Raw genomic sequence first — 25,192 nt, forward strand, 5'->3', positions numbered from 1 at the left:
GATATCAATTAACTGCCATATATAGTTACCTATTGGCTGTCAGAGGATACACACTTTAAATACCACATATCAGTGCTCAACCCACAACTGCCTGACAGTGCCTGGCACACTCTATATATCAAACCATGTTTTGCACAGCAACAAAGGTAAACCAGTATGTAAGACTATACAACAGTACATGGCACACTGTATGCGACACAATGCACCACCTAGCCACAGGGGGTATATATCAGCTAATGCATAATGTAACATGTAATCCATTGCAATGATTGTAAAGTCCAGTTACAGTATTACCAGTATACCACACTAGTCATTGATGGCAAACCCCTGCCTAACATATGTGCTCATTTGTTAATATAGGTGGCATACTGCTGTACAAGACTATACATGTTGCTAGATAAGCACCTATATCCTGTAACACACATATGACCGAGGCCATGGTACAGGCATATACTCACATCAGACATACATACCAGACACAAAGGTATGGCAACCCACATGACCTTTACCTGTGTACCATACAGTACTGTGTGTCAGTAGTTACAAAACCTTATGCCTGAGGTATGTCATCTGTGAGGACTACGGGGAACACACAAAACAGTGGTTCCAAGAAATGTGGACACACACCATACTGTGCGGTTTAGGCATACAGCTTCAGGTAGTACTACAGTTCGTACAGGGGTTGGATTCACCAGCAGTAACACTCAATAAGCATACATGTACTGCTGTAGCCTACAATGGGACACCCCAGTCAACACCAATGGACTATGTCAGACTATATGGCATACTGCTTTTTCTGCCTAGCAATAGCATACACATCTTTTGCTGGGATCACAGCTGGGACACATAATAACATGACATAAACAGTTTCACACTATCTATCACACATATACAGAACTCTGACACATTCACCAACATATTCACCATCACACTCAGTCAACCTCACACAGCAATTATTGCGACAAGTACATGTGGGTGTGTATGGGTTCATAGGTAGGTTATAGGCTATTGGCCCTAAGACCTATAGATGTCTAGCCATACGCTCCCCTGGCATTTGACACACAGGTAATTTCATTTCATGTGGCCCTGTCAAGCAGAGCCACAGAGGTGATTCCCGGGGTGTATTTCCTATCTCCCATACAATCATCAGGATTATATATGATGACTGCTGATTAGGAGCTTTATTTGCTATTGATATGTGGTTTGTTCCAGAGTATGGGATGTCTCTGAGATAGTAATCTATCCCTCCAGCATGTGCTGTTTATTGAGGTGACAAGGTTTAGGTCCCTAGATCGTGTAGCTCGTAGGGATTGTGATCTGTTTACGTGGAGCATGTCCAACAGCTCAGGGTTTCACATAGCTTTGTATGTTAGGCAGAGGTCACCTCTGGGTAGGCGGTATGCGACACAGTCTAGCTGTGCTTTTGTGAATGGTCTGCATAGAGCATCTGTTTGAGGGCGGTATTACTCTTTGTGAGGTATGTCTGTGTCCTTTCCAGTTTCTGCAGATGTCTTGTGAGGTAGATACCACATGGGGCATTGTACTCTATAATGGGTTTTATGTGTGTGGCATAGAGGGGAACACTGTCCTATATTTCCCTGGATGACACACCTTTTGTGATGACATGTGCCACGTAGACAGATTACATGACTAGTGTGGCACTGTGATTATCAAAGGGGAGACTACTGTCCACCTGTGTCCCATGGTCTCTTATCACACCTTCGGTGTTAAGTAGACCACCACCTATGTGGTAGTTAATGGGTACTGAGTTTTTGCAAGGAGGGATGCCAATGCAGTGTCAACATTGAGCTTGAGTCCATGGTTCAAATATGACCATGTCTCTCTCTCTCTCTCTATATATATATATATATATATATATATATATATATATATATATATATATATATATATATATATATATATATATACACACACACACATACATATAAACATCCATTGATGTACATATAGATATACATATAGGCACATATACAGTCCACCTTTCATGGTGGGAATACCAAGTATGCAAAGGTTGTGAGGTAAACAGTTATGTTATAATATTTCACAGTGCTGTGCGGAATGCATTGAAGGTGTTCTCAGCCCATGTAGCTTTAGCAGGCCTCACTGGCTGCAACACTGCAAACCTGACGAATCATGCCCACAGCGTTTAACCACCACATGTCATATACCAGCACTGTATGCTGTCTGGTTTGCCACACACTTCAGCCTACATAGAAATATGCACATAACAACCTTCAACAACATATATATTTCCAACTTTCGCAAACAGTTGCAGTATGTCCCTTGCTCTATGCACATGTACAGATGCTAATATATCTGACACAGACAGATCTCTCCGTATGTGTGTGCCATACACACACAAGGTCCACATTGTTGAAAGTCTGTGTACTTCACGGCTGACCTGTTGGGCCTTGCTGCAACATGAACAGGTGTCACATGTGAGCATACAGTAATATTAGAGTGTGTACATATAGCTGCAAATGCTAGGTTAGCATACTAGCCTGGTACAGCTGTTACCAATGCTAAGGTACACGTTAATATGACTATCATGCATTTGTTACTCTGTCACATCCATGTTCACATAACTGTATGCGCTACTCCCCCAAACAGACATTGTACACTCTACTGTACAGAACACAGATTACATGGATCAGATGTTTGACATTTAATGCTGAACTACATATGTCACAGTCATATCCCACTGCACACAGCTACACACTGATTACTCCATGGCAGTAGTTATGCATCTGTGCATAGATACGTACTGCTGCCACATATGGATGATTCAAACTATGTATAGTAGTCTTCAAAAACATCTACTACATGCCAGTAAATACATATCTGTTACATACCTTTCCTTTGTATGTGTTTGTAGTAGTCAGTTCCATGTGTTTTGTACACTTTTTTTTATATCTTATTTTTTTTCAATGCATTTTTTTTTATTTTTTTCAATATATTATTTTTTCAATATATTTTTTTCAATATATTTTTTTAATATATTTTCTTTTATATCTTTTTTGTTTCCTGTTGCTGTGGTCTGTGTCTCTCTGTGTCGCTCTGTATCACTCTCTCTCTCTCTCTCTCTCTCTCTCTCTCTGTACCTGCAATGAAATGATTGCATGTGTGGACAGCAAGTACAGCCTGCTTTTATAGGTATCTGCACATGTGCATGTGATGGCCTCTGCACCAATTGTTGGCCACCATTTGGTAATTGCATGCAGCCTGCTGTGTGGTACTTGCAGTACTCACTGTCATAGCAACCAAATGCTATAAATTGCTAAGTCAGGTAGGCATAGGGCTTTCAGCTTTACAAAGTGGGGACCATGCTTGTTTGCTGTGGACACCATTGTGTAAGTCAGAAATTTATGAAGACAGGCAAAACCACAAACTATAAATCCAAGAAGACAGGGAAGAAACCACGATACAGCACCAAATAAACAACACTTGTAATAAGGTCGAATTCGATATATTATTTTTTCAATATATTTTTTTCAATATATTTTTTTAATATATTTTCTTTTATATCTTTTTTGTTTCCTGTTGCTGTGGTCTGTGTCTCTCTGTGTCGCTCGACCTTATTACAAGTGTTGTTTATTTGGTGCTGTATCGTGGTTTCTTCCCTGTCTTCTAAGTCAGAAGGTTGGTATACTTCTTGTATCTGATGCTAGGGGTGTAGCCAGTGATTTGAATGTTGTACTCAGACCTGAATATTGCCACTTCCACTACACAGTTGTCAGTGTAGAATTGTACTCACCCCTACAAATGCTAACACAAGATACATGGGAGTATGTAGTTTATTTTCTACTTATACAATTAGCTACCATACATATGTAGTTATTGAGATGTTTTCATTTGGCACATGAACTGTTTGTGAACTGCTATACTGTGGATATTAATGTACTCATTTCTGCACAGTTTGTGCTTTTTTGTTGCCATTAGCACAGGATGCTAATGGAAACTGGACAATTCAAGTACTGAGTATGCCTACCTACATCCTTGCTAGACCTTGAACACACAGGTATTTTGTACATTTGGGTGGGGATTGTCCTGCTATGATACTGTGTGGGGGTTGGAAAAGTGCTGCTGTAACATTATTTACTGCTAAAATGGCTGGTTCTGTTATCACAGTCATGTAATGCAATTCCACAACAACTGCTGGTAAAGTTCCACAGAACAGGTTTTGTGTTATGGCATTCCTATCTTTCCTTTACATTCACTCATTCTGATGCATGATATATATATATTTCAGCAACAACCTGCAGTATATCTACTGTGGCTTATTGGTACTTCATGCAGTCTAGTGTATACAAGGTCCAGGGTTCGAGACTGGCAATGGTGTTTTATTTTGCTGCTGAGCAGAACAAGGCCCCTCATATGCAGGGTGACTAAGGTACTTTTAAGCAGTTGTAAGCGGGTTTGCATGGGTTTGCGTGACGCTTAGCAATACTTAGCTAAGCGCACACAAGCACACATTCACGCAAACCCGCTAACTACTGCTTAAAAGTGCTTACTCCCGCTAACCCCCATGCTCATTTCTTTGAAAGAAAAGAAAATGGGGAGATAGGGCAGTGGTAAAAAAGGGGCACAAAAGGGAAAGACAGTAGGGAAAACAGCTAGGGATGTGCAGGATGGGTGTAGGGAAGGTCCATAGCTGCCCATTTCTTTAACAGCAACAGCTGTGCATATACTAGTAATTTGGAGGGAAATTTGAAACCTTCCACCCCTGAGAGAGGGGTGAGGACAATGAAGTATGTTGTACTGCCAATTAAATTTCAGTTTATGTGTCCAGCGGACATGTGTGCAAAATGGGCAGTTATGTATGGGGCGTAATTTTTTTGTGGGAGCAGATTGCCTTTTTTTTTCAGGTGAGAGTGGAATGTGGGGTAGGGGAAGTAGATATATTTTGGGAAGTAGGTTGGGGAGGTAAACAGACAAGACAGACAAGATGCATACAGGGGCGGAATATGACACATGGGGTGGGTGAACACCATTGACTGGAAAGGATGTTTGGAAATCGCAAGTCCATGAGCCCACAGATGGCAACAGTGGAATTGAGATCCCCACCCATGGGCAGTCACCACTGCACCTTCACAGCCCAGGGGGTGGCTGTGCTGGGGACTGCATAGGAGGGGCAGGCTCACCCATGAGTCACGCCACTCTTGCCTCGAGCTGGCATAGAGGATCAGCGACTAAACGCTCGATCTCCCTATGCACCACAGTCCAGACCATTCGGAAGGTAATAGGTGGTCCTCCTCCGGCCACGCTTGCATGGCGGGGTGAGCCCCATCCCCTGCAGTGCTTCCACCCGAAGGTGGCACAGGACCAGTGGAGGAGGAGGTCCCAGGCTGGGCACCGGACCTGCTGGTGCCAGGTGCCATTGTCAGCTGAGGTGGGACAGGTGGGTCTGCTGGGATCGGCCTTCCCATATGTTCTATGTTTAGGAGGATTTAATGACAATATGGGTTAGTAATAGCCAACAGCATTCCAATTTAGTTGTAACAGTATACAGTAGTATTCCCATTAACCCAACACATCAGAGTTCCAACAGTTGTACAGCAAGCATAACACATGCATATATAGAACAACAGTGGACATTCCAACAGCATGCAGGCTTGATTGGTAGCAACAGGCCACCAAGATTGTGATATGTGAACAGGGCACATGCATCAAAGTAAATGCAGATATTTATAAACCAATAGGACATGTGTCCCAACGAATGTTATGAGATTATACATACCCATTGAGGTGTGGAAATGCATTGTTTATGCACATACAGTAGGGTGTAAAACGATACTTCCATTACAACTTATATATACTTATAGTTTATACTACATTCCTATTGACTACAGTTATATATCCCCTACATGTATTACGACACTAGGCAATGTCCATTAAATTGTGAAATGGGTTTTGCTAGCTCTTGATATACCTGACCTGTATCTGGCATACAAATTGTCCAGGATGCAGATCTTACTATTACATATTTATATATTTCATTTATATTTATATATCTACATATCTGGATGTGTTCAGGTGACATTATCAGGTATATTTTGACAGCCCCCTACATTTCTAGCAGCACACTGACATTTGCTGGGGAACACAATAACAAGCTACTCATGTGCCAGATTAACCTGTACATGCTGGCCATGAACCAACAGTTGAGGACTGTATATATGCTAAACAGCTACTGGCACTCCCTTCATCCACTTTATACAGGCCTACCCATGTGTGGGTTGACTGCGCTTAATACAACAGTACTATTTCTATAATGCAAGGGTACAACAACATATCAAAGAAAGTGACACGGACACACTCCAGGAATTATACCTTTATTAATTGCATTACACACTTTTCTATATTTGATATATGAGTGCATGCAGAGGACTTTTATTCAAGACATATTATACCTTTATTAATGGGGTACAACACCTTTTCATGCTGTCTCACTTATTTTATATAACAGAACATGCAGAGAAGTTATTCAAGACTTATTATACCTTTATTAATGGGTTACAACACTCTTTTCCAGCCTCTCTCACTTCTTTTACATGACAACACATGCAGAATAATTACCAACCTGCCTGGTGGCACAGCCTTAGCAGCCTATCTGCATAGGCTTGCTGATTCACAGCATGGACACCTGCAGCTGTGAAGTAAATGAAGGGATATTGAGACAAACCTATCCATAGTATAGACTACAATAGCAATTCTTACATACTTCATTCCATGGCTACATACTCAGTAGTGGGGCATTTTCCATTTTGTGGGCCTCCTGTATCCACTGGTTCAGTCGGTCCTCCTTGCGTCTCTTCAGGTCTACGTAGTGGTGTCTGACCTGCACACCAGTCCGAGGGACGCCTGTGGCACTGGTGAGATCATGTGCTAGATGGTTCCAGGCTTCCGCTTTGTACTTAGTGCCTTGAAATTGGCCCTGCAGGAGTCTTGCATCATGATGATGGACGAGGAGCCAAACTATTACTTTTGACTCCTCAATGCCCCACTGTTGTGCTCGAAAACGAGAGCCCTCTCCAACACCAGCCATACTGTCTGCAGATGGGAGCTACAACCAGTTATGGCAATTATTCCTGCCTATGGAGCTTAAATATGCCTCATTTCCTGCACTGATTTCTGATTGGCCAGTTTTGAAAAATCTCAGCTAAAAGCAAACCTGCTTAGCAATGGGTAAACTTCCATTGATATATAAGAGTGTGTTGGAAATGCATCCGTATGTAAAGCTGTCATGGCTTAGTGGTTTAGTACTGTGATTATGGTGCACAGTATCCCGGGTTTGAGGCCTGTCATTGCTTTTTATTTTACTACTGGCCAGACCGGCTAGGAGGTGTGGCTGTGTTTAGCCGACTTTGCTCAACTTTTCCCAACGTTGCTCGACATTGCTCTTCATTGCTCTACGTTGCCCGACATTGCCCAACATTGCACTAGTTAGCGTAGTGCGTAGCTTCGCGCAAACATGTTTTGTTTGCGCTAGTTGACGCGATGTGCAGCTTTCACATTGCTTAAGATATGATACTTATGCATTTATCAGTATGCATGACCATTCCACCTTCATATATATATATATATATATATATATATATATATCTATATATCTATATATATATATATATATATATATATATATATATATATATATATATATATATATATATATATATATACTACCACATAGGTCATTTCAATGCATTTTACTAAAATTTAAAAGGTAAATGTCAGGAATTATTTTTATGCACAGATTTCCTACAAAAAATGAGAAGGGGAGTGGTGGGACTCGAACTGGGAATGCCTCCACTTTGTGCGAAGGCTCTACCACTATGCTATTGCTACATGGCTTAATTTGCGTATAAGTAGTTTATTATCCTCTTCGATGTCTACACTGCTAACTGTAGCTAAGCAATGGGCAAACCCATGCATACATGTGCAAATACAAGCAGCTATATTGGGAATAATAAAAAAAAAGGAAAGCTTTACATTTTAAACATGTACAGGGATTTAGAATGTGGGGGAGTGTAGTGTTGGATATGTAGACATTTGAGCGGACTCGCTCATTTCAGTTGACATTTGCAGTTTAGGCACTTGCAGGGGCATGGATATTTGGACTGCTTGGCAGTCTGACATGCCCCTTGCACTCGTGCACACTCCGTGTTAGCCTTAGAGTTGAGTCAGCACGCCCTCATGAATATGCATGACACTCTGACGTCATACTCTTAGACTGCAGTTTCCGAGTAAGACTTATTTAGTCTTACACAGAGGATTAGTGAATCCCGGCCTTAGTCTTCTATCTCTCTACTGTTCGTAAGTAGGTTTTAAACCTTTGTTTTTGGATGCTGCTGGTGTGTCTACGGTAGTAAAAACTGTGATAGATGTTAGAATTTTACTTGAAAACTTAACTTGTTTCAAAATTTGCTTAAACAAATAATGTTTAGTAGTAGGTATCTCTGAGTCAGGTTGTCAGGACAGTTCAGACTGCATATCCTGAAAATACAGCATTGTCTAAGGTGGGTATGGCAAAATTTTTAGGTATGGAAATCTTGAAAAACTAAGTATACATTTTCATGAAGTTTCTTGCTGGCTCACTTGAAATGATTTCTCATTGAATTTAATGTTTCTCCAAATAAGATAAATTTTAGGTACAAGGAAGAGAATAAGGATTCCTCATCACCAGAGACATACATTACCAACAGGTAATGCTATGGATCCAGAAAAAGGTTTTCAAATAGTAATATTTATTTCAAAAAGTAAAGGAGTCAAGTGATTTTGTCCGGAAAAAAAACGAAAAACTCACTTCTCACCAGTGACATGTCCAAACCACTCAGCAGAGCAGTCAGGTATAAACATATTGCGGACTACATACCTTCCTGAGACCTTGCAGGAAAGGAGATGGAGGCAGAGACATTTTTTTTTTTGAAGGGGCTTCTTTGGGAGATAGCATGAGATTTGCTGAACCATGAGTTATCTTTTGCACCAAAGCTAAATGTTGCTGTGCGAATCTTTTGGAAATAGTAGTAAAAAAAGAGATACTTTGGGAAAGTGGAAACTTTTGCCTCCATCAGGGCACTAGGAACTAAATCTTAACATATTCAGACAATGACTGTGCCCTGAGCAATGCATATATAGCACAGTACCAGAACCCCAGAACCAAGAGCTATAGAACCTGCATATGACCGATCATTCCCACATGCACTGCTTTCATTAAACACCATTCTTTTCTTGCCAGTTAGCATAATACACAAGGTATAAGGTTTGATCCTGACCTCCAACCATTGCCTGTATGAGGTCTGCATGTGCTCTGTGTGTCTATGTGGGTTTTCTTCCACTTCTCAAAAACATGCTAAATGTTTCCACCTGAAACTCACCCAAAAATTGAGTTGTGGGCATCAGCACAGACTCTAGAAGATGTCCTATAGAGAGAACAGTTGTATAGACTACCTGCTTTGAGCATCAACTGTGGTGCAAAGTATCTTTAAAATAGAGGGATCATAGGCTTTGGAGCATATCATGTCTAGCCACTTGATAGTGTAGAATTGGATCCAGGTGATTTAGTTATGTTGACAAATGTAGACAAAAACTGTTATAGGTATTTGCCAGTTAAGAAAGCAGCTTACTCCGACCATAACCAGGGAACCATGCTAGTGATAGGGGGAGAGTTGTGTCACTATTGGCCAGTGTGTGCCTGCCATAAAGACCAGAAGACCTGGGTCAATAAGCTGCTATCCAGATTTTGCTCAGTGGCCCAGCTTGGGTTATCTAGGATAGCTCTGTTGAGTGAAAGGTGGATATAAAACCAACCAACATGCCAAACATGAACTTAGAATTGCTACACTTAATGTAGGTTCACTGACAGGATGCAGCTGGGACGTAGATGACATTATGGTAAGAAAGATGCTGGACATCCTCTGTATCCAGAAGACAAAATTAATGGGCAGTGTAGCAAAGCTACTTGGCTTGGGATATAGAACAGATTTCTGTGGAGAAGGGCAGACTAGAAATGTATAATAACTGTGGAGAGGGTGAGGCTTTGGAAGACAGTGAAGGATGTCATCAGAATTAGTTATAGACTCATGACTCCAGACAGTGTAATAATAAGACAGTATTTGTCATCTCAGCCTATGACCCCAGCAGGGTTTTGATAGTAAGGAAAAGAGTGTGTTCAGGCAGCAGTTGCTGGACCTACTAGATAAAGCAGACAACATGAATTGGTGTTGATAAAGGGTGAACTGAATGCACATACTGGGACAGACAAAACATGATATAAGAATTGCCTAGATCCACATTGGTGGGGCAACAGGAATAAAGAATGAGAGGCCATTCTAGACTTCTGCCTAGCAAATGGCTTCATGGTGGCCAACATGTCATTCAACAAGACCAACAGTCACAAGATCACATGCAAGAGTGGCCAACATGCAACTCAGGTTGACTTCCTCCTAATAAGAAAATGGCACTGGAATAGAAATAGTGATTGCAAAGTCATCCCCAGTGAAACAGTCAGTCTACAGCATACAGTGGTCAGAGAAAGCTTTAAGGTCAACAGAGACTAGGTTGAAATCCTGGAAATTGACTGGAGAGAAAGCACAAGAGTTCAAGGAATTGCTTGGGGTTCTAGCACCTCAGAAAGAAGAAAAAATAATTGAAATTGAAGAAGTAAAAGAAGAACGGAAATGCAAACAGATATACAGCTGAGTAAGCAGATAGGGAAGCAAGGTACATAAGGAAATCTGCTGGTGGAATGCAGAAGTCCAAGAAGATGTCAAAAGATAGAAGGAGTGCAGAAAGAAGTGGGAGACAGAAAAGATGGAGCAGGCTAAGAAGGAATATTGTCTGGCTAATAAAGAAGCTAATAGAAAAGTTGCAATAGCAAAGAACAAGGCATCAGAGGCTCTCTAACAGCTTCTGGAAAATGATTCAGTACATGACACAAAGAAACTCTAACAGGTTGTAAGGCAAAGACAGAAAGATGAAGAAGATAGTCAGAGACCCTTCATAAGGGACGCCAACAATAACTTGCTCAATAGTCCACAAGATATCAAAGGCAGATGAAGGAGCATTTCTAGTACCTTCTGAATGAGTAAAACCCCACAGAAGCTGCACTGCCCCAGAAACAGCCTACAATGAAAGAAGAGGAGGTGCCCATCCTAGAAGAAGAAATAAGAAAATAACTAAGGAAAATGAAGTCAGGGAAAGCAGCAGGCTCAGATGAGGTCACAGCAGGTATGATAAAGGTGCTGGGTGAGATAGGGGAGAAATCGCTCTGGAGAGTACCTATAGCAATACGGAGAGAATTGTTTATCCCAGATGACTGAGATGACTGAAGAATAAACATATTAGTGCTCTGTACAAGCACAAAGGGGACATTCCCTATGTGGGAAGTACAGAGGTACCAGACTCCTAATACACTGCATGACATTTATACAGAGTGTAATTGATAAACAAATATGCATAGTAATAAAATTAAGGTGGGAGATGAGCAGCTCAGATTTAGATCAGTGTACAGCACAATTGACCCAGTGTTTGCAGTGAGTCAAATAGTTGAGAAGAAGCTAGAGATGAAGAAAGAATCCAACTAGGCATTGCTATACTTGGGGAAAGTATAAGATAAGGTCCCTAGAAAGATAATTTGTGCAGTTCTGTGGTGGTTCAAAGTCTGTAAAACATTGGTGGAATTACTTCAGGGTATGTACAAGGACCCTATTACACAAGTACAAACTGTATTCAGACTCATAGAGGGGTTCCCAGTGGGTGTGGGTGTGCATCAGTTTTTAGCTCTGAGCTCACTGCTGTTTATACTGGTGATAGACTACATTAATAAATAAGTGTGAGGGGGGAGAGATCAACAAAGTTGCTGTTTGCAGATGATGTGGAATTACAGTCAGACTCTGAACAAGAACTTCAGCAATGAATAGGGGGATGGAATGCAAAACTGAAGGCACATAGGATGAAACTGAGCATAGACAGTTGTAATGGCAACAAATGAAACTTAGAAGAAGCTGAGAACTGAGATAAAAGGGAAGATAGTATAACACGTTAGTAGCTCCAAGTACCTGGGAGGGATGGTTTTGAAGGTAGGTCTGAATGAAGAGTCAAAGCTAGAATCAAAGAGGTTGCAGCCAAATGGCACATAGTATCAGGTGTAGTATATAACAGAAGAATGCCAAATAAGCTGAAAAGTAAGGTGTACAAAACAGTGGTGCAACCAGCACAATTGTATGGTATGGAAACCTGGATAGTAAATGCAGAGCAGTTGAGGAAGCCAGAGGTGATGAAAATAAAGTGCCTGTGATGGGAGGTAGACTGCATACTGTGAAACAGATGAAGAAATTAGGACATAAGAGCAGAAGACAAAGAAGTTCCTTTTGCAAAAAACGTAAAAGACAGGAGATTACCGACTGCATGTGCTGAAACGCGGATAACAATCAGTTAAAGAAGAAAATGATGGTTTGGGACAGACCAGTGGAAGGCAAGAGGACACAAGGCACCCAGCCAAGAAATGGATGCATTATGTGAGAGAAGACCTACAACAGTCAGGCATGGCAGTCGAAGGAAGTAGGAGAATGGCTTTGAATTGAGAGAAATGGTAACACTAGACATGACACCCCAACCCCACATAGAAAATGGGGAAAAAAGAGTTTGACGTTGAAGATAATTCTCTTTCTGACAGAGTTCGTTAGTTTGTTTGGAAGATGGTTTATTTTGCTTCCTCATGCAAACAATGTATAATGGTGAATTATTATGTTTCTCTGTATATTAACAATAAATATAGCATTGCACATCATCTTAAAATCAACAGGAATATTTGATAATAATTCAGAACTAAAAATGCCAGTTTTGATGTATCATGCCAGATTTTAAATAATCTGTCCTTCAAAAATATTAACTCAGTGCAGTAAGGTACATTTCATATAATTCACAGGCTTACAGATGCTGTGTTTTTGTTGTGGTCTGTCTGGACTGATTCAGAGAAATGTAAAATATGCATATTCACAGTTTAATAAAAAATAGCTAGAAAGTGTTAATTTTTAAAAAGGCTGCCAAAATGAACCCTGTATCTCATCTATTTATCTTTTGTTTTAATCTGTAGGCAACTGTTTTCCCTGAAATATTAATACAAAGAACTATCTTGGTTTAAAATTGCTTTTTCATGTGGCTTTATTTCCGAAGGGATTACTTTTTCTTCTACACAAAAGTCACCATAGCAACAACATCTCACGCAGGAAAAACTCATTAGAATTGTTGCTACTGCTGTAGCCTAGCCTACATGTTGACTGTTTTCTGCAAGCCTCTGAAAAATAATCAGTATTATCGTAATGTTTTTGAATATTTCACATTTCATAGTGGCAGTCTTTCTGGTCAGCTATAGAGGTATTGTGCTTGTCTAACACACATAAACCCACAAACATTACAACTTGCATTTAAAAAGATTTTCCTCATTTCTGGAATTTAATAATAATAATAATAATAGTAATGACTCAATTCTATGTTATTTGCATGTGCATTTATGATGGAAAGATACAGACAATGAACAGCATTAATTTGCAAGGCTCTTCCTACAGGAATGTCTCTCAACAGAAGCCAATTACATTTTGATTTTAAAGATAAGGTTGGTTGGATACAATTGTATACCTAGTTGCAATAATTGGTAGTTTATTATACAAATGCAGTTATAAGACCTGAATTGATTAAATGTCAGGCACAAATGAAGTATATCTGCAACTAATTTATTTTTACAGTCTAGGAGAAATTACTTCTGTGAAATTTTTTTCCAGCAACTTTAATTGCAGTACAACCACACTTAGTAGAAAATTTTTAGTTTTCATAATCATGTTATGTTTCAAATGGTCTATGTCAGAAGATTGACTTTTCAAAATTGATATGCTCAAGACCATATGATCAAGTTTCCAAAAACTCAAACTTCAAAAAAACCACAAAAATCTACCTCTTTTTACATTTTTGCAGGGGACGAGCCCGCTGCAACCCCCATGCGAGGGGCTGCACCCCCCACACCACCTGCAAATTATATATACCAAGATTGCACTACAGTGGGAAAAAAGGTAAATTTCCCAGTCCTCACTGCACCACAATCTCCTTTCCAAAGGTTTGAGTTTTTAAAAACTTGATTGTATCATCTCAACCATGTAAATTTCGAGTTTGTAAAAACTCAATCATCTGATAGAGATCTGTTTTGAAACATAAATACTTCTAATTAATGTTTTATTGGCTGAAAAGTCAACTTTAAATTTTAGAAGTTATATTTATAAGAAAGCAAACAAAAAAGGTAACACGTCATTTTAAATGATTTAAGGGCTGTTTAGCTTCACATTTGTTCATAATCTGGATATCTACAGTCCTACCCAAAGAACACACAACCTCAGAGTATGACATAGCTAGAGGCTATTTTTAAGGTTGCTAAAAACAGTATTCACTGTGGAATACACTGGACTACACTCCAGAAGAAGAATAAATTAGTTTTCCAGTTCCCTTTGGCATTTCAAATGCTAGAGCTGCAAGTGATTCAAACATTTATGCAGAATATTCAAACCTTATCACGGTGTGTCTTAAAGAACACAAATAAACTCTAAAATATGCTACCAGTATTTGAAGGGATGAGCTCTATGCTCATAGTCTTTTTTTTAAAAGATGCAGGCCTCAACAAAAGCTCAATGATCAGTGGACAGGAAGCATAAATGACAAATAAATGGAAAAGTAGGAAGATTTAGCAAATAAAAATGATAACCTTCAAAACAGATACAGATGTGGTAACATCTGAATGGTGTGCATACTGGAGGGCCTATTGTAACTGACCCTTGTAGCATTTGAAGTAAAGTATGCAACACCAGTTACTCTGTCCAAGCCCGTTGTAACAGAGAGACTGCATAGGTTGATGCAAAAGAATGGGAAGAATTTGCTGAGGCATGGCACTTCAATTTAAATTTACTGAACTTCTTAGACAAAGAAGGTACAAGTTGTTTGTGAAGGGTTATCCTGGTAAAGGCACTCATAAGAATCATACCAGACTTTTCAATCACACTGTCTTCAATCTGCTAGACGCTTCTCCACTGTAAAGCAAAATACAAAGATTTCAACACACAGTATTAGTGCTTTTTTAAAAGTCACCAAAAAAACTATGACTTTTAGGTCTGAACACCCAAATGAAGCTGTGGGTCATATGGATAAAAGTGGTGAAGAAAATGTATGACATGGGACAAAATGTACTGAGTTAAAGCCAAGAAATAATCATAAAACTCATCACAATGATGACAAGTAGCAAAATCTCCTTCTATAAGTAGAGATTTATGAGAGAAGAAGAGAAACCACATGGCTCTTCTTAGTTCATCTAGCAGGAAAATGGCAAGTATGGAAAAGTGGCAAAGTGATCCATGATAGGTGAAGGAGCTTTGGTCATTTTAGTCTGCAAGTAGCTTTCTCCTTATAGACTTCATAGGGTCATCAGTAGTTACTAGGCTATTGACCTATGAGGATCTTACGAAGCCTAGTCTTGCATTCCCATGGCAGGTTGTAGCCCTTATATTTTGCATATGAATAACCTAAAGGTAGACATAACTTGTTGCTCTAATCCATCAGGGTCATGGGTGCTAAACCAAGGATTAATTTTTGTGGTTTCCCTACCCATTTAACCAAATTACATTTGATTAAAGTAAGTGAAGTATTTTGCTTTATATGAAGTTGAAGATGGTTCCACAGAAGAGTTATTATGTGTGATAATAGCCCCAACATGTTATGTTTATATTTCAGAAGTTGTTGAGACCCCCTGAAAAGGTGCTCTTGCTACCATTAGGCTTGTCAATGTGTAATATGTCTGACAGGGCAGGGCATGTCAAGACTCTATATGACAGGCAAAGGTTGGCTATTAGTAGACTATAGGATACCAAGAAAAGGGACAAGAATTTTAGGTGGTCTGCATATTGAATCAGGCCTTTGATTTTTTAGTGAGGAAAATATTTTGGTCACTCTAGTTCTGACAAATGTTTGCACAGATAATATACAGAATGAGAAATTATATTCAGTAATTGCCCTGATGAGAGTCAAGTACAGTGATTGATTACTACCTGGACCTGGACTCCATATCTTTAGGTATAAGCTGTGCTACTAAAAAGAACTTCCTAACAACAGTGGATATGTGGTGATCATATGACATTTCATTGTTGACAAAGGCTTCCAGATCCCTGACTATGGAATCAACATTCAGGGGTGTGTAGTCATACACTAGATATAGAGGAAAGGCCTGGCAATCTCCTTCACTACCCCACAGTTCATAGTAAATTGAATAATAATTAAAATGAAAGTCATGCTTGCCAAAGAATACAATTAAACATTTCTTGGCATTTAATTTTAGTCCATGGTTTTCACCCCAACTGTATGTTTGGGAAAGACCCTCTTTGACGATGTTGGTGTCCTCTGGGGAGCTAATGATGACAACATGTTTAGATATGCATACTTATTCCTACACAAACCCTTAACATTTGCTTTTACTTCTTGGAAGTAAATGCCAAAGAGGAGTGGCCCAAGGACTGAACCCCGGAGAATGACATAACTAGTCCAACAATTGAATCTTGGAGAACAAAATCACTAGTCCAAGGAATGAACCCTAAAGAACAACATCACTAGTTCAAGGACTTTTGTAGGAGGTAGAGCTACCCATTCCTAATTTCCTACATTCTATTTGTGAAGCAATTTGCAATGAAATGAGTTATATTGAGATTTGCATTTAGCTGAGAGAGAGTTTATCTATGATACTTGCGTGTGGTTGGTGTTCATAGGTTGGTACTAGCCTATACAAGCCTAGCCATAACAATTCCCTGGCTCTTTCTTACCTGAATATTTACTTCCCTGGTCCCCTGTCTAGCAGGGTAACTGACGTGATCCCCAGGATGAATTTCCTCTCTCCCATCCAATCGTTAAGATTTCTTTTGAAGAGGGACAAAAAGGCGCTCAGCTTGACATGTATGGGCAGTCTATTCCAGAGTCTGGGGAGTCTCTGGGTCAGGAACCTATCCCTCCAACATGTTTTGTTCATTGTGATGACCAGGTTTAGATCCCTGGAGTGTGTGGCTCTGAAGGATTTGGATTTCTTTATGTGTAGAAAGGGTTGGGAGGGTGGCCTAATGGTTAAGGTGTTTGCCATACAAGCACAAGGTGCAAGGTTTGAGTCTCACAAGGGATAATTGGCTAGGCTCACAAGGGCAGTTAGCTTAGTACTAACCTATGAACCTATGTGTAGCATGTCCAACAGCACTTGGTTTGACATGGCCTTGTATGTTAAGAAGGGATCACCTCTGAGTAGGCAATATGCAACAGAGCATAGCTGGAGATTTTTAGATGGTCAGCATAGGGCATCTGCTTTAGGCCTGTGATTCTTTTAGTGAGGTATTTCTGTGGCCTTTCCAGTTGTTGAAGATGTCTTGTGAGGTACATACCAAATGGGGCATTGTACTCTATAATGGGTCTAATGAGGGATGAGTACAGTGGGACAATGACCTCCTTTTTCTAGATGAAAAGCCCTTAGTGATGAGGTGTGCCACATAGAAGAATTTCCTGACTGTTGTGGGTATATGGTTATCGAAGGTGAGACCACTGTCCACCTATGTCCCTAAGTCCCTTATCACACTTTTGGTGTTTAGTGTACTGCCACTTATGTGGTAATTCATGGGTACATGTTTTTTCCCAAAGAGGATAACTATACATTTCTTGGCACTGAGCTTGAGCCCATGGGTCTGGCACCAAGCATTTGTTTCTGTAAGGCCCTTTTATAGAATATCTGCATCATTTGGGGATTCAATAATGGCTCCCAGTTTGCAGCCATCTGCAAATTTTGTTAGCCAGAGTCCCTTAGTGCTGGCCTGTACTTCAGAGAAGTAGATGCCAAACAAGAGTGGTCCCAGAACTGTACCCTGAGGTACTTCGCTTGTCACTTGTATAGAGCTGAATTTTGAGTTGGCTACTTTTACAGTGTGGGTTCTGTCAGTAAGCCAGTTGGCAACCCATCAAGTGACATAGGGATTAATGCACAGCTTAGTAAGTTTATCTATGATTCCAGAGTGGGGGATGATATCGAAGGCCTTGGCAAGGTCGAGATAGACTGTGTGGACTGCCTTACCCTCGTCCACGGCTCTGGAGACTGATTCGAAGAAGTCAATCAGGTTGAGCAGACAAGATTGGCCATTTATGAAGCTAGACTGGGTGGGGTCCAGTGTTTGAAGGTTGCCAATGTCTTTGTTTATAAATTCCATGATAATGCAGTCCATGGCTTTGCAGATCAGGCTCGTCAGACTGATGGGATGATAGTTCCTGAGATACAAGATGGATCCCCATTTTTGGAGTGGGATAACAAGCTGTGCGCCACTCATTGGGCATGAAGCCTGAGGTGAGGCTATGATTAAACATGACACTTAAGTGAGGTGCCAGTTCATTTTGTAGTTCAAGTAGTACACAGCCCAGGATGTCATCTGGTTCCATGGATGCTGTATTCTTAGCTTTGGAGAGTGCATGTTTTACCTATGTGGCCATGATTACCGGAATTTGGCAATCTTTTGGTATTAAGATGGTCCCTTTAGGGGATGAGAGGAAGGTGAAGATGACACTGAATCGATCTGCCAGCATACTGGCAATATCCTTGGGATCAGTATATTTAATGCCATTCTGTTGTAGCTCAGAGCAGATCTGAGCATTGCTATATGGATTCTTGACATAACTATAGAATGCCTTGTGGTTGTCCTTGGAATCTTTGGCAATTTTATTTTCATAACTAGCTTTGGAGGATTTTATGAGGGATCTCAGCTTCTTACTGAGGCTGGTAATTGAGTTTTTTGCATCCTGGGATATTCCACTTTTCTGAAACAGTTTTTTCCTTCTGTTGTATAGTTTGTTTATGGCAGGGGACCACCAGATCGGGTTCTTTTTTGGAGGAGACCATCTTGGTTCTGTTTGGAATGGCATGATTCACACACAAGTGGATGTGCTCGTACAGTGCCTTAGTGTAGGATTCAGTGGTAGAACTTTCAGTTCCCGTCTGCATGGATGTCATGAAGTTTGTCACTTCTGACTTGAGTAGCATGAAGTTGGCTTTGGAGAAGTTTTTTATGGAGGCTTCCCTACTGGGGGGTGGGGGTGGTGTGGGATGTGGATGTCAAGGGTGATTAGCTTATTGTCAGACCAGACAAATGAGAGGGTGACCACTGGTGTGGAGCATTGATCTCCCATGTTGGTAATGACCAGGTCTAGGATATTTGAGCCCCTGGCGGGAGTATGGATTAGTAAGTCCTGGGCACTGGAATTTATGAATTCCAAGAACCACTGGGCAAATGTGTTAGTACCCTACCAGTTTTCCCAATTAATGGCAGGGTAGTTGAAATCACACAGTATTAGGGTGTTTGGTTGTATCTTAATATTTTCTAGTATGTTTAGAAAGGTGCAGTGAGAATCTTGGGGCATGGTGGGGGATCTGTAGCAAGCTACAATTTGGATTGCAGTCTTACCTAGTGTTAGTTTCACCTGTAGAATTTCAGATGCATTGTTGGGCAACTAGCCTGGAGGTGTGAATATCCTTGGTGAATATGGACACTCCTCCTCCTTTAATGCTTTGGTCCTGGTTTGGTGGCAGAAAAGTGTGGTAAGAGTTGCAGCCTGGTATTACAGGGGTGCTTTCCTGGAGCCTTGAACCAGGTTTCAGTTACTGCACAGATATCAATGTTCTCCATTTTTAGCAGTGCCTCGAGAGAGTGCATTTTGAGGTTTAGACTTATGGCATTGAGAAGCATTACCTTCAGATTTTTCATGCTTATATCTGTTACGGTGGTGGTTTTGTCCTTTGAGCCTTGCCTAAAAAAGGCACTATAGGGGTGGCAAAAGCCTTATCCAGTAACCTGTGTTGAATGCTTTTGTGACATTCAGATAAGCAATAAGTACTGACTTGCCTTCAGCCATTGCATCAGTAACCTTCTTAAAGAAGTCAAAAGGGCTAAGTAGGCAGGATCTTTATTTGATGAGTGCAAACTGGCTTGGATCAGGAATTTGTAGGTTACCTATGTTTGTATTAATTAATGCCATAATGATCCTTTCCATGGTCTTACAGATGAGACCAGTCACAATTATAGGTCTGTAACTACCTGGGTCTGTTGATGACCCACCTTTGTGTAACGAGATGACTGTTTTGATTATCCATTCATCTGTCATGAAGTCTGTCTGGAAGCTGATACTGAGTAACTGCTGAAGGTTGCCTGACAAGTCATGTTTCAACCTGACAAGTACATAGCCTAGTATGTTATCTGGCCCCATAGAGATAGTGTTCTTGGCCTTGGATAGCAACTTGTTCTTGGGAGATTTGAATGGGTGTAGATGCAGTTATGTGATCTGGGAATATAGGAGGGGAGAGGGGGGCTGAGGTTTAAAATAACGTTTTTGTTAGTAGATTGGCTATGTCCTCTGGGATATGTGCATGTGATATCCTTTACTATTATTTCTTCAGTGCTGAGGATTCTTTATGAGTTTTCTAACATAGTTAAACAAGGCTTTGTGGTGGTTATTCACTTAAGTGACCATTTTTACCTCATATCTGCCTTTTGCTGATTTGATCAGGGTATGAAGTACCTTGTTAAGTTTCACAAGAGCATTATTAGTATCTTGAAAGTTAAATTTAGCTTTGTGCATGGTGAGCTTTTTCCTTTTTTATCAAAACTGTTTATAATAGGGCTCCACTTCAGGGATTTATTTCTTTTAAATTTGACATTGCATTTATGTCTGAGGAGAGCAAATGCCTATGCATAGAATTTAGAGGTAAAGAATTTCACAATCTATATGATCATCAAGATGGAAGGGCCCTTTTAATTTAGCTAGGTCATCACTGTTTTAGTAGATTAGCCTTGACATAATCTCTGAACATCAAGGCATTGGAAGATTCTTTTAACTTCAGTCATAAGGTGAATGTGACTGATTAGTGGACCAATTTGACTAGGGAGGATGTTACAACTTATGTGGAGCAAAGGTGCACCATATTGGTAAGACCCATGTCCGGGATTATATTACCTGTGGTTCATGTGCAGACTAACTGGTCCTTCAGAAGAGAAAGGACATGACACGAAGGTCAAAATAGACTGAGGTTCTTTAATACGTAACTCACCAAGCCATCTGGCAATGACTGCTACTGGATTTCCCAGTGCATTACCACATTTTTATACAGCAGATCTGAAGGTGATTAGCAAGTCACAGGAGCAGATGGCCACAGTTACAGACAATGATGCCAGTAATACTTATGGCCTAAGCTAATTGTGGGGAACTTCGCAAATGTTTGAGATTTTAAATAAAAGTTTTGTGTTGTGCAGATAGCTTTGATGGAACTCGTTTACATTGTTATTCATTAGTGCTGCCATATGCTACTTGTAGTATTCTTTTAGTTATGTAACTGTTCATGGTAATATAATCAACAACAAACTTATGATAAAATGGTAGACTATTCATCAAATAATCCATCCGGCTAATGGGTTTGTGAGTTAATGAGGATCGCTGAATGAACTATGAGCAGTGTAATTGGTTGAACTGAAAGGGCTCCATAGCAGATGTGTGATTTGTTTCTAGTATCAGTATCTAAGTAGGCTGATATGAATTTCTTATAGTGGCATGTACAGGTAAAGGAGAAAAGAGTGGGGTTCACTCTGCCTAGTACAAGAAAGGTTGGAAGCTGTGCTGTATAGGGCCACAGGTGAGGATGGGGGCATAAACTGACTTAAATTGAGAGCTTTATCCTATGACTTAGCTCTCACTTCACCAACACAGCACTCTGATACAACACCAACATTATTGGCTCCACTGTACCTATCAATCAACCAATCCTATTTTAAATTGTGAACAAGCCCCTCCCAAAGATTTTTAAAACTTCTGCACTTCAGTTTACTGGGCCCACTCACCTGCAAAGGGCAGCTGAATTATTTTCAGGAGAGACTCATTATGTCATAATTAGAATGATGATTTTCATTCCAGCTGTTTCAGATTCTGCAGTGAGCCATTCATGTCCATAATGGGGATTATAGTCATTTGAGGCAAGTACATTAACTGGTTACAACAAATTCCACCTTCATGTCTGTGATTTGGTATTCTGCCCATGAAAATCATAAACAGGATTGAGGACAAGGAATAACCTTGGCAGAACCCTGCACCCATCTTGATGGTATTCAGTTTAACATTCTATATTTAGATACAATTTTCAGTCCTCAAATGCACACACCAAATGACAAGGAACAGAGTTTCTAGAACTACATACTTTTGTTGGACCTCCCACATACCATTCCTGGGTGCATGGACCTATTACTTTTTGAAGTTCACAAAATGTATAAAGACAGTACTAACAAATACCCATAATTTCAATAAATTCTGCTGCAAGGTCAAAGAGTTGGTCCATTTTCAATGTCAAGGAGAAAATCCATACTGCTCCTGATGAATCGTAGATTCAATTATTGGAAGGAGTCATCATTTCAGTAGCCTGATATATACTTTTCCATTGAGGATAAACTTTGAAATACAGTCTACTGCCCCCATTAAAACTATGGGCAGCTTCTCCAGTCCGCCAATCCAAAGGTACTTTCCTGTCTTACATACATCCCTGCATAGAAATGTTAACCATGAAAACACCAACAAATGTCCAGTGCCTTTAGAATTTCCAGCCAGATCTCATCCACTTGTTTAGATGTGCCACAGAGACCTCTTCGACAGAAATGAAGCAAGTTCTGCCATTTGTTGTTGGCAGTGCCTCCTCAGAAGAGGGTATGTTCACCCTGTTCACCATACCCAGGTATTTTTCACTGTCCCTTTCATGTCTCAATAATGTCCCCAGATCAGATCAGAATTTCTCCACGCTTGCTGAGAATAACCTTGGAAATGTAATGCCACCTCCCTTCATAAGTTATAGGGTGGTTTGCTATAGACTCTGAGGAAATCCAAATGTTTTCAAACTTCTTCCACAATTAATTCTTTATTTTGGTAATTGTCACAGTTACACCTTACTTTATCAGTCATTATTAGTATGATCTTTGTAACTCAGCTGACATTACATGGAGGCCACTTCATTTACCCTGACAGCTCTCCTAACCCACTGGCATCCATCAACAAGTCTTTGTATTACTAGTATGACAAGTGCAGACCTCATACTTGCTGCCTCTTCAACTACTGAGGCCTTTAAACTGTCAGCTCAGGCATCCTGGTTGTCCTAAAGAACAGGGGGGGAGTCCTCTTGTAGTCCTCTTGTAGGTGACAGATGATGCAGGATGCAGTTGAAGAGGATATGTCACAGGAAGATGTTCTGGAACTTTCTGCAGAATGCCCATAGGAAACAGAGAGCAAAGAATGTGCCCTCAGTTTAGAAGAAAATGGTTTAAGGAAAGAGTTGCTTAACCGAGTAGAGATGGACAGGCATATTAAGACTGATTAAAGAAATAAATTAAAGAAATTATATAAAACCCAAAATGCTAGAAGTTTGATAAAGCAGATGAGCATAGTAATCAAGACTATTAACAGAAATTCATGTGATATAACAGAAGTAAATAGGATATATTACTGTGTAGCTAAACTAATAGATGAAGTCTTGAGCAATAAGGGAAAGGAAGGGAAGAAATAAAATGCCATCATGGAAGCATCAAATAGAGAAAACTATAAAGCAATTAAAACAAGCAGTGTCACTGTTAGAATAATATAGGAGAGGGAACAGATCAAAAAATATTTAGAAAGATAGATGTCATAAAAGCAATGCACAGTATCAGAACAGAATGGGATCTATCATGCACTATTGCAAATAGATATTGAAATAATGAACAATAGATATCAGCAGAGGCAGATAAACTTAGAAGATATATAAATAAATATGAAGGAAAATATGAAATAATCAATTCATTGATGACACAAAAAGTTTTATAGAGAACTGAGAAACAAAGTAAAATGAATAAAAACACCACCAAAAAAGAAGAAATGGGCACATTTTGAAAAAATATTTATAAAGACCCAGTGAAACATAACAAAGATGCTGAATGGATAGAAAATTTAAAAGAATAGTAAGGAGTTCAAATGTACAGGATATAAATGGGATGAAATAATGGTCAGAGAAAGTGAAGCAAAATTAATAAAAGCTCTTAAATGTAAAATCCCAGGCCCAGATGCAGTACCTAATGTTTGGCTAAAAAGTATAAACATCTTTACACAAAGATTTAACCCAGAGTAGGAAATGCGTATATGTACATCCTAAACAGACACCAACCTGATTAATAACAGGAAAAAAAAACTTGGAAAATTGATAGAATAACAGGATGTTAAAAACTTCTCAAAAGCAAACTTCTCACTTCTCAAAACCGAAGTGGAATCCTTCAAGGCCCCAGGGCCAGTGGAAACTACAGCCCAAACTGCAGAATCCTATATAAATGCATTCTACGGACATCTCCAGGAATGGATGGATCATGCTATCCCAAACAAAACCAAGACCCAATCATCCAAAGGCAGGTGTCCAGTCTGGTGGACCCCTGCCATAAATAAACTGTACAACAGAAGGAGGAAGCTACTACATGATAGAGCAAAATCCCTAATAGGGAAGGCATCTCTGATCAGTACTAGCAAAAATTACAATCCCTCATAAAATCCTCCAAGGCCAGCTTCGAGAGAAAAATTGCACAGGACACCAAAGACAATCATAAGGCTTTTTCAGTTATGTTAGAAACCTGGGATGCAACTCCCAGACTTGTTCTGAGTTGATTCTAAACGACAAAAATACACTGAACCCACAGACATCGCCAATATCCTGGCAGACAGGTTCAGTGCAAACTTCTCCACCCCCTCCCCCCCCAAAGAGCAAGTATCTATCCCGGCAGCGGGCTGCCTCCCAAACATCTCAGATGCTCAGGTGAAGGCTGCCCTCTCCAAAGCAAAAATCACTGCTTCCATGGGACCAGATGGCGTCCCAGGTTGTGTCCTACATGAACTACAAGAGGAACTAATCCCTCAAATAAAACAGCTATACAATCTCAGCCTCACTACAGGATATGTGCCCACAGAATGGCGTACAGCAACAGTGGTCCCACTCCACAAAGGTGGAGCCTCTACGGACCCTGGAAACTATCACCCCATAAGCCTGACTAGCTTAGTCTGCAAGGCTATGGAGAGCATCATCATG

Source organism: Protopterus annectens, chromosome 2.part1, assembly GCF_019279795.1.
Source record: "Protopterus annectens isolate FY-2018-M chromosome 2.part1, PAN1.0, whole genome shotgun sequence".
NCBI lineage: Eukaryota > Metazoa > Chordata > Ceratodontiformes > Protopteridae > Protopterus > Protopterus annectens.